We start from the raw sequence: 13,175 nt of genomic DNA, 5'->3' as shown, positions 1-13,175 counted from the left end.
AACCAGGTGCGCCAGGATGGAGTTTGGGAAACCCTGGCCTAAGGAACGGCTATACAGAACTAATAAAAGTATGTTTTCTGGCTCAGTAATGTGTGTTTCCACACAGACACACAGGGGACTGCATAGCATAGCATTCCATCAAGACAGGAAGTTTTCCATGAGAGAGTGGAACATTTTGATGTAACTGCTTATCTTTATTTGATTGAGTCTATGTTATGCCTCTAGTCTAGTTTCTACCCTGGTGACAATTCATATTCTGACAGATATGTAAAGTACGTGCTGTAGCAAGAACAGAACATGTAGAGAGGAGCATGCCGAGCTTGTTCAGAGTGTGGGAACATACTATGACGTGCGTGTGCGCGTGCGTGTCTGTGTGATCCCTGAGTGATAGACAGGATGTTCACTCGCTCTCTCTCTCTTTTTCGATTCAATTCAATTCAAGGGGCTTTATTGGCATGGGAAACATATGTTTACATTGCCAAAGCAAGTGAAATGGATAAACAAAAGTGAAAATAAATGTTACACTCACACAAGTTCCAAAAGAATAAAGACATTTCAAATCTCATTATGTCCATATACAGTGTTGTAACGAATCGTTAAAGTACAAAAGGGAAAATAAATAAACATAAATATTGGTTGTATTTACAATGGTGTTTGTTCTGCACTGGTTGCCCTTTTTTTGTGGCAACAGGTCACAAATCTTGCAGCTGTGATGGCACACTCTGGTATTTCACCCAGTAGATAAGGGAGTTGATCAAAATTGGATTTGTTTTCGAATTCTTTGTGGGTCTGTGTAATCTGAGGGAAATATGTGTCTCTAATATGGTAATACATTTGGCAGGAGGTTAGGAAGTGCAGCTCAGTTTCCATCTCATTTTGTGGGCAGTGTGCACATAGCCTGTCTTCTCTTGAGAGCCAGGTCTGCCTATGGCGACCTTTCTCAATAGCAAGGCTATGCTCACTGAGTCTGTACATAGTCAAAGCTTTCCTTAAGTTTGGGTCAGTCACAGTGGTCAGGTATTCTGCCACTGTGTACTCTCTGTTTAGGGCCAAATAGCATTCTAGTTTGCTCAGTTTTTTTGTAAATTCTTTCCAATGTGTCAAGTAATTATCATTTTGTTTTCTCATTATTTGGTTGGGTCTAATTGTGTTGCTGTCCTGGGGCTCTGTGGGGTCTGTTTGTGTTTGTGAACAGAGCCCCAGGACCAGCTTTCTTAGGGGACTCTTCTCCAAGTTCATCTCTCTGTAGGTGATGGCTTTGTTATGGAAGGTTTGGGAATCGCTTCCATTTAGGTGGTTATAAAATTTAATGGCTCTTTTCTGGATTTTGATCATTAGCGGGTATCAGCCTAATTCTGCTCTGCATTCATTATTTGGTGTTTTATGTTGTACACTGAGGATATTATTGCAGAATTCTGCATGCAGAGTCTCAATTTGGAGTTTGTCCCATTTTCTGAATTCTTGTTTGGTGAGCGGACCCGAGACCTCACAACCATAAAGGGCAATGGGTTCTATAACTGATTCAAGTAGTTTTAGCCAGATCCTAATTGGTATGTCGAATTTTAAGTTCCTTTTGAAGGCATAGAAGGCCCTTCTTGCTTGTCTCTCGGATTGTTCACAGCTTTGTGGAAGTTACCTGTGGCGCTGATGTTTAGGCCAAGGTATGTATAGTTTTTTGTGTGCTCTAGGGCAACGGTATCTAGATGGAATTTGTATTTGTGGTCCTGGCAACTGGACCGTTTTTGGAACACCGTTTTACTGTCAGGGCCCAGGTCTGACAGAATCTGTGCAGAAGATCTAGGTGCTGCTGTAGGCCCTCCTTGGTTGTGGACAGAAGCACCAGATCATCAGCAAAACAGTAGACATTTGACTTCAGATTCTAGTAGGGTGAGGCCGGGTGCTGCAGACTGTTCTAGTGCCCTCGCCAATTCGTTGATATATACAGTACCAGTCAAAAGTTTTAGAACACCTACTCATTCAAGGGTTTTCTTTATTTTTACTATTTTCTACATTGTAGAATAATAGTGAAGACATCAAAACTATGAAATAACACATGGAATCATGTAGTAACCAAGAAAGTGTTAAACAAATCAATATATTTTATATTTTATATTCTTCAGAGTAGCCACCCTTTGCCTTGATGACAGCTTTGCACACTCTTGGCATTTTCTCAACCAGCTTCATGAGGAATGCTTTTCCAACAACCTTGAAGGAGTTCCCACATATGCTGAGCACTTGTTGGCTGCTTTTCCTTCACTCTGCGGTCCAACTCATCCCAAACCATCTCAACTAGGTTGAGGTCGGGTGATTGTGGAGGCCAGGTCATCTGATGCAGCACTCCATCACTCTCATTGGTCAAATAGCCCTTACACAGACTGGAGGTGTGTTTTGGGTCATTGTCCTGTTGAAAAACAATTGATAGTCCCACTAAGCCCAAACTAGATGGGATGGCGTATCGCTGCAGAATGCTGTGGTAGCCATGCTGGTTAAGTGTGCCTTGAATTCTAAATAAATCACAGACAGTGTCACCAGCAAAGCACCATCACACCTCCTCCTCTGTGCTTCACTGTGGGAACCACGCATGCGGAGAATCATCCGTTCACCTACTATGCGTCTCACAAAGACACAGCGGTTGGAACCAAAATCTCAAATTTGGACTCATCAGACCAAACAACAGATTTCCACCGGTCTAATTTCCATTGCTCGTGTTTCTTGGCCCAAGCATGTCTCTTCTTCTTATTGGTGTCCTTTAGTAGTGTTTTCTTTGCAGCAATTCAACCATGAAGGCCTGATTCATGCAGTCTCCTCTCAACAGTTGATGTTGAGATGTCTGTTACTTGAACTCTGTGAAGCATTTATTTGGGCTGCAATCTGAGGTGCAGTTAACTCTAATGAATGTATCCTCTGCAGCAGATGTAACTCTGGGTCTTCCTTTCCTGTGGCTGTCCTCATGAGAGCCAGTTTCATCATAGCGCTTGATGGTTTTTGCAACTGCACTTGAAGAAACCTTCAAAGTTCTTGAAATTTTCCGAATCGACTGACCTTCATGTCTTAAAGTAATGATGGACTGTCATTTCTCTTTGCTTATTTGAGCTGTTCTTGACATAATATGGACTTGGTCTTTTACCAAATAGGGCTATCTTCTGTATACCCCCCTACCTTGTCACAACACAACTAATTGGCTCAAATGCATTAAGAAGGAAAGAAATTGCACACATTAACTTTTATGAAGGCACACCTGTTAATTGAAATGCATTCCAGGTGACTACCTCATGAAGCTGGTTGAGAGAATGCCAAGAGTCTGTAAAGCTGTCATCAAGGCAAAGGGTGGCTATTTGAAGAATCTCAAATCTAAAATATATTTTGATTTGTTTAACACTTTTTGGTTACTACATGATTCCATATGTGTTATTTCATAGTGTTGATGTCTTCACTATTATTCTACAATGTAGAAAATAGTAAAAATAAAGAAAAACCCTTGAATGAGTAGGTTTGTCCAAACTTTTGACTGGTACTGTCTGTTGAAGACGGTGGGGCTTAAGCTGCATCCCTGTCTCATCCCATGGCCCTATGGAAAGAAATGTGTGTTTTTTTGCTAATTTTAACTGTATACTTCTTTGTGTACATGGATTTTATAATGTCGTATTTTTTTCCCACAACACCACTTTCCATCAATTTGTATAGCAGATCCTCATGCCAAATTGAGTCAAAAGCGTTTTTGAAATCAACAAAGCATGAAAAGACTTGCCTTTGTTTTGTTTCTTTGTCAATTAGGGTGTGCAGGGTGAATACGTGGTCTGTCGTATGGTAATTTGGTAAAAGCCAATTTGACATTTCCTCAGTACATTGTTTTCACTGAGGAAATGTACGAGTCTGATGTTAATGATAATGCAGAGGATTTTCCCAAGCTTGCTGTTGACGCATATTCCACTGTAGTTATTGGGGTCAAATGTCTCCACTTTTGTGGATTGGGGTGATCAGTCCTTGGTTCCAAATACTGGGGAAGACGCAAGAGCTAAGGATGATGTTAAAGAGTTTAAGTATAGCCAATTGGAATTTGTGGTCTGTATATTTTATAATTTCATTTAGGATACCATCAACACCACAGGCCTTTTTGGGTTGGAGGGTTTGTATTTTGTCCTGTAGTTCATTCAATGTAATTGGAGAATCCAGTGGGTTCTGGTAGTCTTTAATAGTTTATTCTAAGATTTGTGTTTGATCATGTTTTTGCTGTTTGTTCTTTGTTATAGGGCAAAAAGATTGGATAATTGATGTATCCATACAGCTCCGTTTTGGATAGATAACTCTTCGTGTTGTTTAAGTGTTTTCCAATTTTCCTAGAAGTGGTTAGATTCTATGGATTTCATTGAGCTGATTTCTGACGTTGTTCTTTCTTTTTCCGTAGTGCATTTCTGTATTGTTTTAGCGATTCACTATAGTGAAGGCGTAGGCTCAGGTTTTCTGGGTCTCTATGTTTTTAGTTGGATAGGTTTCTCAATTTCTTTCTTTGGTCTTTGCATTCTTCATCAAACAATTTGTCATTGTTAATTTTCTTCAGGTTTTCTACTACCAGGTTTACACCTTCACTACTACAGTGAAACATTTTGTCCAGGAAGTTGTCTAAAAGGGATTGGATTTGTTGTTGGCCAATAGTTTTTTGGTAGGTTTCTACACTACCTTCCTTTCATCTATAGCATTTCTTAATAGTATGCAGTTTGTTCGGCTTCGATGCATCTTGGTTGATTATTGCTCTGTTCAAGTAGATTGTGATTTTGCTGTGGTCTGTGGACGCTCTGAGAGACTGGGTTGAGGTCAGTGATAAAGTAGTCTACAGTACCACTGCCAAGAGATGAGCTATAGGTGTACCTACCATAGGAGTCCCCTCGACGCCTACCATTGACTATGTACATACCCAGCGTGTGACAGAGCTGCAGGAGTTGGGACCCATTTTTTAGTTGGTTATGTTGTCGTAGTTGTGTCTAAGGGGGCATATAGGGGAGGGAATGCTGTCACCTCCAGGTAGGTGTTTGAGAGTGTCAGGTTTTTGTCCAGTTCTGGCATTTAGGTCACCACAGACTAGGACATGTCCCTGGGCCTCGCTCTCAGTATGTTGTTGTTCTCTCTCTCTCCAGTGTGATCCCTGAGTGATATACAGTATGTTCTCTCTCTCTCCAGTGTGATCCCTGAGTGATATACAGTATGTTCTCTCTCTCTCTCCAGTGTGATCCCTGAGTGATATACAGTATGTTCTCTCTCTCTCCAGTGTGATCCCTGAGTGATATACAGTATGTTCTCTCTCTCTCCAGTGTGATCCCTGAGTGATATACAGTATGTTCTCTCTCTCTCTCCAGTGTGATCCCTGAGTGATATACAGTATGTTCTCTCTCTCCAGTGTGATCCCTGAGTGATATACAGTATGTTCTCTCTCTCTCCAGTGTGATCCCTGAGTGATATACAGTATGTTCTCTCTCTCTCTCCAGTGTGATCCCTGAGTGATATACAGTATGTTCTCTCTCTCCAGTGTGATCCCTGAGTGATTTACAGTATGTTCTCTCTCTCCAGTGTGATCCCTGAGTGATATACAGTATGTTCTCTCTCTCTCCAGTGTGATCCCTGAGTGATATACAGTATGTTCTCTCTCTCTCCAGTGTGATCCCTGAGTGATATACAGTATGTTCTCTCTCTCTCCAGTGTGATCCCTGAGTGATATACAGTATGTTCTCTCTCTCTCCAGTGTGATCCCTGAGTGATATACAGTATGTTCTCTCTCTCTCTCCAGTGTGATCCCTGAGTGATATACAGTATGTTCTCTCTCTCTCTCCAGTGTGATCCCTGAGTGATATACAGTATGTTCTCTCTCTCTCTCCAGTGTGATCCCTCAGTGATATACAGTATGTTCTCTCTCTCTCTCCAGTGTGATCCCTGAGTGATATACAGTATGTTCTCTCTCTCTCCAGTGTGATCCCTGAGTGATATACAGTATGTTCTCTCTCTCTCCAGTGTGATCCCTGAGTGATATACAGTATGTTCTCTCTCTCCAGTGTGATCCCTGAGTGATATACAGTATGTTCTCTCTCTCTCCAGTGTGATCCCTGAGTGATATACAGTATGTTCTCTCTCTCTCCAGTGTGATCCCTGAGTGATTTACAGTATGTTCTCTCTCTCTCTCCAGTGTGATCCCTGAGTGATATACAGTATGTTCTCTCTCTCTCCAGTGTGATCCCTGAGTGATATACAGTATGTTCTCTCTCTCTCCAGTGTGATCCCTGAGTGATATACAGTATGTTCTCTCTCTCTCCAGTGTGATCCCTGAGTGATATACAGTATGTTCTCTCTCTCTCTCCAGTGTGATCCCTGAGTGATTTACAGTATGTTCTCTCTCTCTCTCCAGTGTGATCCCTGAGTGATATACAGTATGTTCTCTCTCTCTCCAGTGTGATCCCTGAGTGATATAGAGTATGTTCGCTCTCGCTTCGCTCATGATACTACCAGACTAGTCAGACAGGCAGAGTTGGATTGGCAGCTTTCTCGCAGAGCTGGAGAGGGGAGATCCCTGCTGTTATCACTACCGTAGTGTACCTGATTAACACCAAGTTCAATGTCCAGATGTACAATAAGCCCACCAATGGAACTGGAACACACTTCTGAGAGTTTCAGCACAACACTAGAAAACAGACACAGGACAATGTAGAGAGAACATTGTTTGTGGTGTTTTGTTAATGCTATGATTGTCAACGCACACACACACACACACACACACACACACCACACTAAATCAGGGCCCTGTGGCGACCACTGATTGGCTGCAGACTGTTGAGAGGCACTCACTGACATATCATCTCTTTGTTGTCCATTTAGTACGGTGGTGAGGGGTTATGGTAGGGCAACGGACTCAGCAAATACATGGCAGTGAACGCACGTACGCAGCACAAACACATTACTGAGAACAAAAAATGACTTTCACAAAGTCACTCGCACCAAACCCAGTCTTTTCTACCTGTCTGAACTAACTGGGTTTCTATAAACCCACTGGCTAGAGATAGGTGCAGAGAGAGGGAGTGGAATGGAAAAACAGGGAGAGAAAGAGAGAGGGCTAAACATATCTATTTATAAGAGCACTTTGTAATATACTAACTGGGTTTCTAAAGAACCCACTGTGTAATGGGAGCACCTGGTTGGACTGAAGATAAACCACTTTAAGGTATGTTGTACAGGTCATTATTGTAGATAACAGGTAGAATCCACCACACCCAAAAACCCATTAGTGAAGGTGCTGGAGGCAAAATGCTAAACTGGAGAAACAGGAACAAGTCTCTTGCACACTTCCAGTCAGATGCACGTGTATTTTAAAATAATAATCTGACTGGAAGTGTGCAGAGATTTGTTCCGGTTTTTCCAGGTCATTATTGTAAAAGAGAATGTGTTCTCAATTACTCAGCTGGTCAAATAAAAGCAAAGAAATACACATTGCAATGTAATTCACCTGATGAGGAAACCCTGTCCCTGACCGTGTACTTTGATGTCAAACCAGGAGGTTGTTGGAAAGGGGGGTGCAAAGAGGGGGGGTGCAGAGAGAGGGGGGTGCAGAGAGGGGGAGGGGTGTCAGAGAGGGGGGGTGCAGAGGGGGGGAGTGGAATGGAAAGACAGGGAGAGAGAGCTAAACATATCTATTTATAAGAGCACTTTGTAATATAGCAGCCTAGTGTTCTCTGGCCCCTGTCCAGTCCCTCTCAGCTCAGGGCTGTTCTGGAGTCAGCTGGATGGACAGAACACATAACAGACCTGCTGGTTCCAAACAGTGTGTGTTTGTTTTCCAAATACTTTAGGTGTGCCTGATTTAGCTTGCCTATACTGTAGTGTTCTGGAACTAAATGGAGTACTGCCAAAACAGCAAACATCACCTACCAAATGGGCTGCTGGGTAAACAAATATATTTATTTATTTGAATGAACATTTCTGTAAATGCGCTAGATTTTGCCAGCTGGCTAGTTTTCTTCTGTAGTCCCTGGGCAGATAACATTTAAGGAAGCATCATAAACATTTCACATTATAAAAGACACATAAATGTGTACTAAGGGATCAATTCAGAGAGAAGATTGATGTCAAGGTGAGACTTGGAGATGTCAGAATTCTGCTCTTAGGTGATCCATGTAAGATTTTAGTTACCAAACGTCGTCATCCTCCTACTTTGTCCACATCCTCCCTTCACTCAGCCCATTGGAGTTATTTTAGCACCTTACTAGATGGAAGCCTTAACTGCCATTTCCACCCGGCGCTAATATTGCCACGTTGGTTTTAATTGGTCTTCCAGGAAAGATAGAGAGAGATATGTTGGCCTAGTGTCAGGAATGCTTTTGGGGGTTAACTAGTTATCTACTTACAACAGACAGCTAGTGACATCAGCCCATGGAGCTGTCTCGAGGGAGAAGTTGGCTAAAGGTGTGTAAGCAATGACATACCCATCTACAATTCTGTGTGCAGTGGTCATTGAAGAGGTCAAAGACACAGCTGGTGAATGTCTGTCTCTCCTACTCTGGTTAGAGTTGACCTAGGATCAGCTTACCATCTCTGAATCCCAGACATTAATAGTGCAACTCCAGCCCTTCACCTGAGACGGGTCAATAAAAATATTCCAAAAACATGCATCCTGGTTTGCAACACAAGGCACTAAAGTAACACTGCAAAATGTGGCAAAGCAATTAATATTTTTGTCCTGAATACAAAATACTTTATGTTTGGGGGCAAATCCAATACAACACATTCCTGAGTACCACTCTACATATTTTCAAGCATAGTGGTGGCTGCATCATGTTATGGGTATGCTTGTAAGGACTAGGCAGTTTTTCAGGATGAAACATAAACAGAATGGAGCTAAACCCAGGCAAAACTCCTAGAGGAAAACCTGGTTCAGTCTGCTTTCCACCAGACACTGGGAGACTAGAGGAAAACCTGGTTCAGTCTGCTTTCCACCAGACACTGGGAGACTAGAGGAAAACCTGGTTCAGTCTGATTTCCACCAGACACTGGGAGACTAGAGGAAAACCTGGTTCAGTCTGCTTTCCACCAGACACTGGGAGACTAGAGGAAAACCTGGTTCAGTCTGCTTTCCACCAGACACTGGGAGACTAGAGGAAAACCTGGTTCAGTCTGCTTTCCACCAGACACTGGGAGACTAGAGGAAAACCTGGTTCAGTCTGCTGTCCACCAGACACTGGGAGACTAGAGGAAAACCTGGTTCAGTCTGCTTTCCACCAGACACTGGGAGACTAGAGGAAAACCTGGTTCAGTCTGCTTTCCACCAGACACTGGGAGACTAGAGGAAAACCTGGTTCAGTCTGACTTCCCATCAGACACTGGGAGACTAGAGGAAAACCTGGTTCAGTCTGCTTTCCACCAGACACTGGGAGACTAGAGGAAAACCTGGTTCAGTCTGCTTTCCACCAGACACTGGGAGACTAGAGGAAAACCTGGTTCAGTCTGCTTTCCACCAGACACTGGGAGACTAGAGGAAAACCTGGTTCAGTCTGCTTTCCACCAGACACTGGGAGACTAGAGGAAAACCTGGTTCAGTCTGCTTTCCACCAGACACTGGGAGACTAGAGGAAAACCTGGTTCAGTCTGCTTTCCACCAGACACTGGGAGACTAGAGGAAAACCTGGTTCAGTCTGCTTTCCACCAGACACTGGGAGACTAGAGGAAAACCTGGTTCAGTCTGCTTTCCACCAGACACTGGGAGACTAGAGGAAAACCTGGTTCAGTCTGCTTTCCACCAGACACTGGGAGACTAGAGGAAAACCCTGGTTCAGTCTGCTTTCCACCAGACACTGGGAGACTAGAGGAAAACCTGGTTCAGTCTGCTTTCCACCAGACACTGGGAGACTAGAGGAAAACCTGGTTCAGTCTGCTTTCCACCAGACACTGGGAGACGAATTCACCCATCAGCAGGACAATAACCTAAAACACAAGTCCAAATCTACACTGGAGTTGCTTACCAAAAAGACAGGGAATGTTCCCGAGTGGCCGAGTTACAGTTTAGAGACTTAAATCTACTTGAAAATCTATAGCAAGACCTTAAAAATGGTTGTCTAGCAATGATCAACAACCAATTTGACAGCGCTTGAAGAATTTTGAAAATAATAAAAATTGGTCAAATGTTGCACAATCCAGGTGTGGAAAGGTCTTAGACTTACCCAGAAAGACTCTCAGCTGTAATCGCTGGTAAAGGTGCTTCTACAACGTATTGACTCAGGGATGTTAATACTTATGTAAATGAGATATAATCCTGAACGAATCGTGAATAATGAGTGAGAAAGTTAGAGGGTCAAAAGGTCATTACTTAAGTCATCTTTTTCAAGGGTGTCAAGTTCAGAACCCACTGTAAATGACAGCCAATTCGGGACATTTAATTTACAACCCTGGAAGTGAAACGGGTCAGACCTAAACTCTCAGGCTGTCTGGCTAAACTACTGCATAAGAACAGACAAAACAGGAGGCAGTTGTAAATATATATATGGCTCTGCCTAGCAGGCTAGCACCCATAAACCATTCATATGTAGACTTATGATGAGTTGTTACTATAACAACGAAGAGGAACGGCCATGACTATGCCAGTGTTCTGGAACTGTTAGGCCAAGTGGGAATGGGTGTTGGAACCACAGTCATAATCACAAGCATAGCAACAGTGATATCGTAACCCAATCCTAGTGAGGTGTAGGGCTGGGTACAGCGCTGGTATCTGGTAGTGTAGATCAGGGCCAATGTGCATCTCAAATGGCACCCTATTCCCTATATAGCGCACTACTTTTGACCCATAGGGTTCTGGTCAAAAGTAGTGCACTATATAGGGAATAGGGTGCCATTTGGGACACTCCCTAGATCTACATGGTGGTTCAGTTGCTCTGCAGTGTAATAAAACCTGTCTACTGGGACATTGTAAAACTGGACACTGCAATAGGGAACTGCAGTCCGCACTTTACACACAGGGGAGAGAGGAGAGAGAGAAGGGAGACAGAGGAGAGGAAGAGGTTGCATGAAGATCATGTGTTTGTCCATAGCGCTTTTTCAACAGTTGTCTTTGAAACAATAGGATTTGAAACCATTCTAAAAAGGGAGAAAGAAAAAAATACAGTCCAACTCTTTGCTGGCCATGTTTATTAATGAGATATTTCGTAGAACAGGGGAACCGATGATTACAAAAGAATGGAGAGGCAGCTTTTAAAGGCAAAACAATGTCCATGCTACACCTTCATAACCTAATCGTATCATGCTTGCTTGGAAAATAAAATATGTAATAAAAACGTACATTTAAAATAAAATGTAATGACGTACACCATTAACTTTGTTTTAATGTACCTCCTGTTTCTTCCATGCACACGATTTTAACAATTTACATTTAGATTTAAAAAAAATTAAGACTTTTAGGCGCTTCTCATGAAGCAGTTTCCCCCCCAAAAAACAGAATGCACCTATAAATAAAATATTATGACAAATGATTGAAAATGGAAAGCTTCTATAACTTAAAACAGATTTAATTATTAACTTGCATCCTACCATAACTAAATGAGCCACATACTCAACATAGTGACAAAATGAAAATGGATGTCCTTCCATCTCTCTCCCTCCCCCTCGTCCAACGCCTTGGTGTCCAGGACAGTTACATTGAAATAAACACGTTGTCCCGTTCAAATAAATATCTGCTAGAAATAAATAATGATGGAAACACGACTGTCAATCAGAAGAGAAGGTCACTATGTCAATGCAGTGTGTGTGTATGTGTGTGTGTGTGTGTGTGTGTGTGTGTAAAGCACTAGTGCAGCTTCGAGTGTCTCTCGCTGCTGTTACCTTGAGGTAGATAACACATTTACAAAAAAGGTCCACATATAATGCTTCGCTGCTGGCATCATGTGTCAAATAAACTACAGTATGAAATGAGGGGGTTTAAGGAAGCCTCTTTTGAGAAATGATACAGAAATAAGTTAAACACTTGGTAAAAATAATAGTGAAAAGGCCTACAGCGATGGCGACGTTCGTAAGACTACGTCTCCCACAATACACCTCTCTCCTTCAGTATACAATGCCCTCCATCTTCTCACATTGGCCCTGCTAAGATATGTATCCTTCCCATGGAGATGTATAGAGATCATTACTTGGAAATAACCTGTTTTTTTGCATGGACATTGAGGGCTTCCACCATTTTAAAGTATTCAACTGGGTGGGGATTCCTATGGGTTGGGAGCGATCAGCCGATGATCAGAGCATTGTCTTCTTCAAATTGGTTTGCCTAGTTTGTAAATGGCTTTAAGCTATATGACCGCCATCTAGTGGCCAAAATAAAGATTTGGTTCAAGAGTCCAGCATTGCATGTGGCGGTAAGTCACCAATATTACCGTTACACTCTTTTCAAACATCAAAAGAAAATGTACTACTTTAAAATGGAGCTAACCTCAATGGCACTGCCCATGTTGTCACAGACACTAATGGCACTGATACAAAGATGGGATCTCTACACATCTCTTCCTTCGTTGACCACATCACTGATCTGAGAAGGTTAGATCGGTTGAAGTAATAGGGTGCAAACCTTCCTTTCACTTATCCAACCAGGTCTAGATCAGTGATGACCTCCCTCAGGGGAAGGCTGCAGGATGAACAGGCTGTTCTGCTAACATAGCACCACTTTTCATATCCCTCTATACCTCCTATCCAATTCTCCATCTCCCTCTTCCCCACTCCTCCTTTCCTCTCCTTTAGTCTACAGTACTCAGTGTGCAGTGTAAATGCTGCCAGTTTGTGGATGCTGAGGGATAATTCAGGAGATCAACTCAGGTAGGGCCCAGTGACCCAGAGGTACCAACTCTGAAGTTTGATCTTTTAGCAACTTTCAACCCAGTCTATTTTACCTTAAACTCCTACAACTAAAAAAAACAAAAAAGTGTATTTTTTAAAAAGGAACCATACGATAAGGTATGAAATGATTCAAGTAAAATAACATTACTATCATAATGAAATAAAATACAAGGACAACAGAACAGAACCAGCCTAGAGATCTTGCACTGTGAGGAGCATGGTATTGTATCATGTGTTTTTAATTCAGATGCTTGAAGAAGCTGCTGTAGGTTGTGTGGGCGATCTGAGGCGAGCATTTGACAGTGGAGGGAGCGAGGGAGGCCTGGATGGAT

The sequence above is a fragment of the Coregonus clupeaformis genome, unplaced genomic scaffold (genome assembly GCF_020615455.1).
Source record: "Coregonus clupeaformis isolate EN_2021a unplaced genomic scaffold, ASM2061545v1 scaf0641, whole genome shotgun sequence".
Classification (NCBI taxonomy): domain Eukaryota; kingdom Metazoa; phylum Chordata; class Actinopteri; order Salmoniformes; family Salmonidae; genus Coregonus; species Coregonus clupeaformis.
This window is presented reverse-complemented; position numbering follows the sequence as displayed.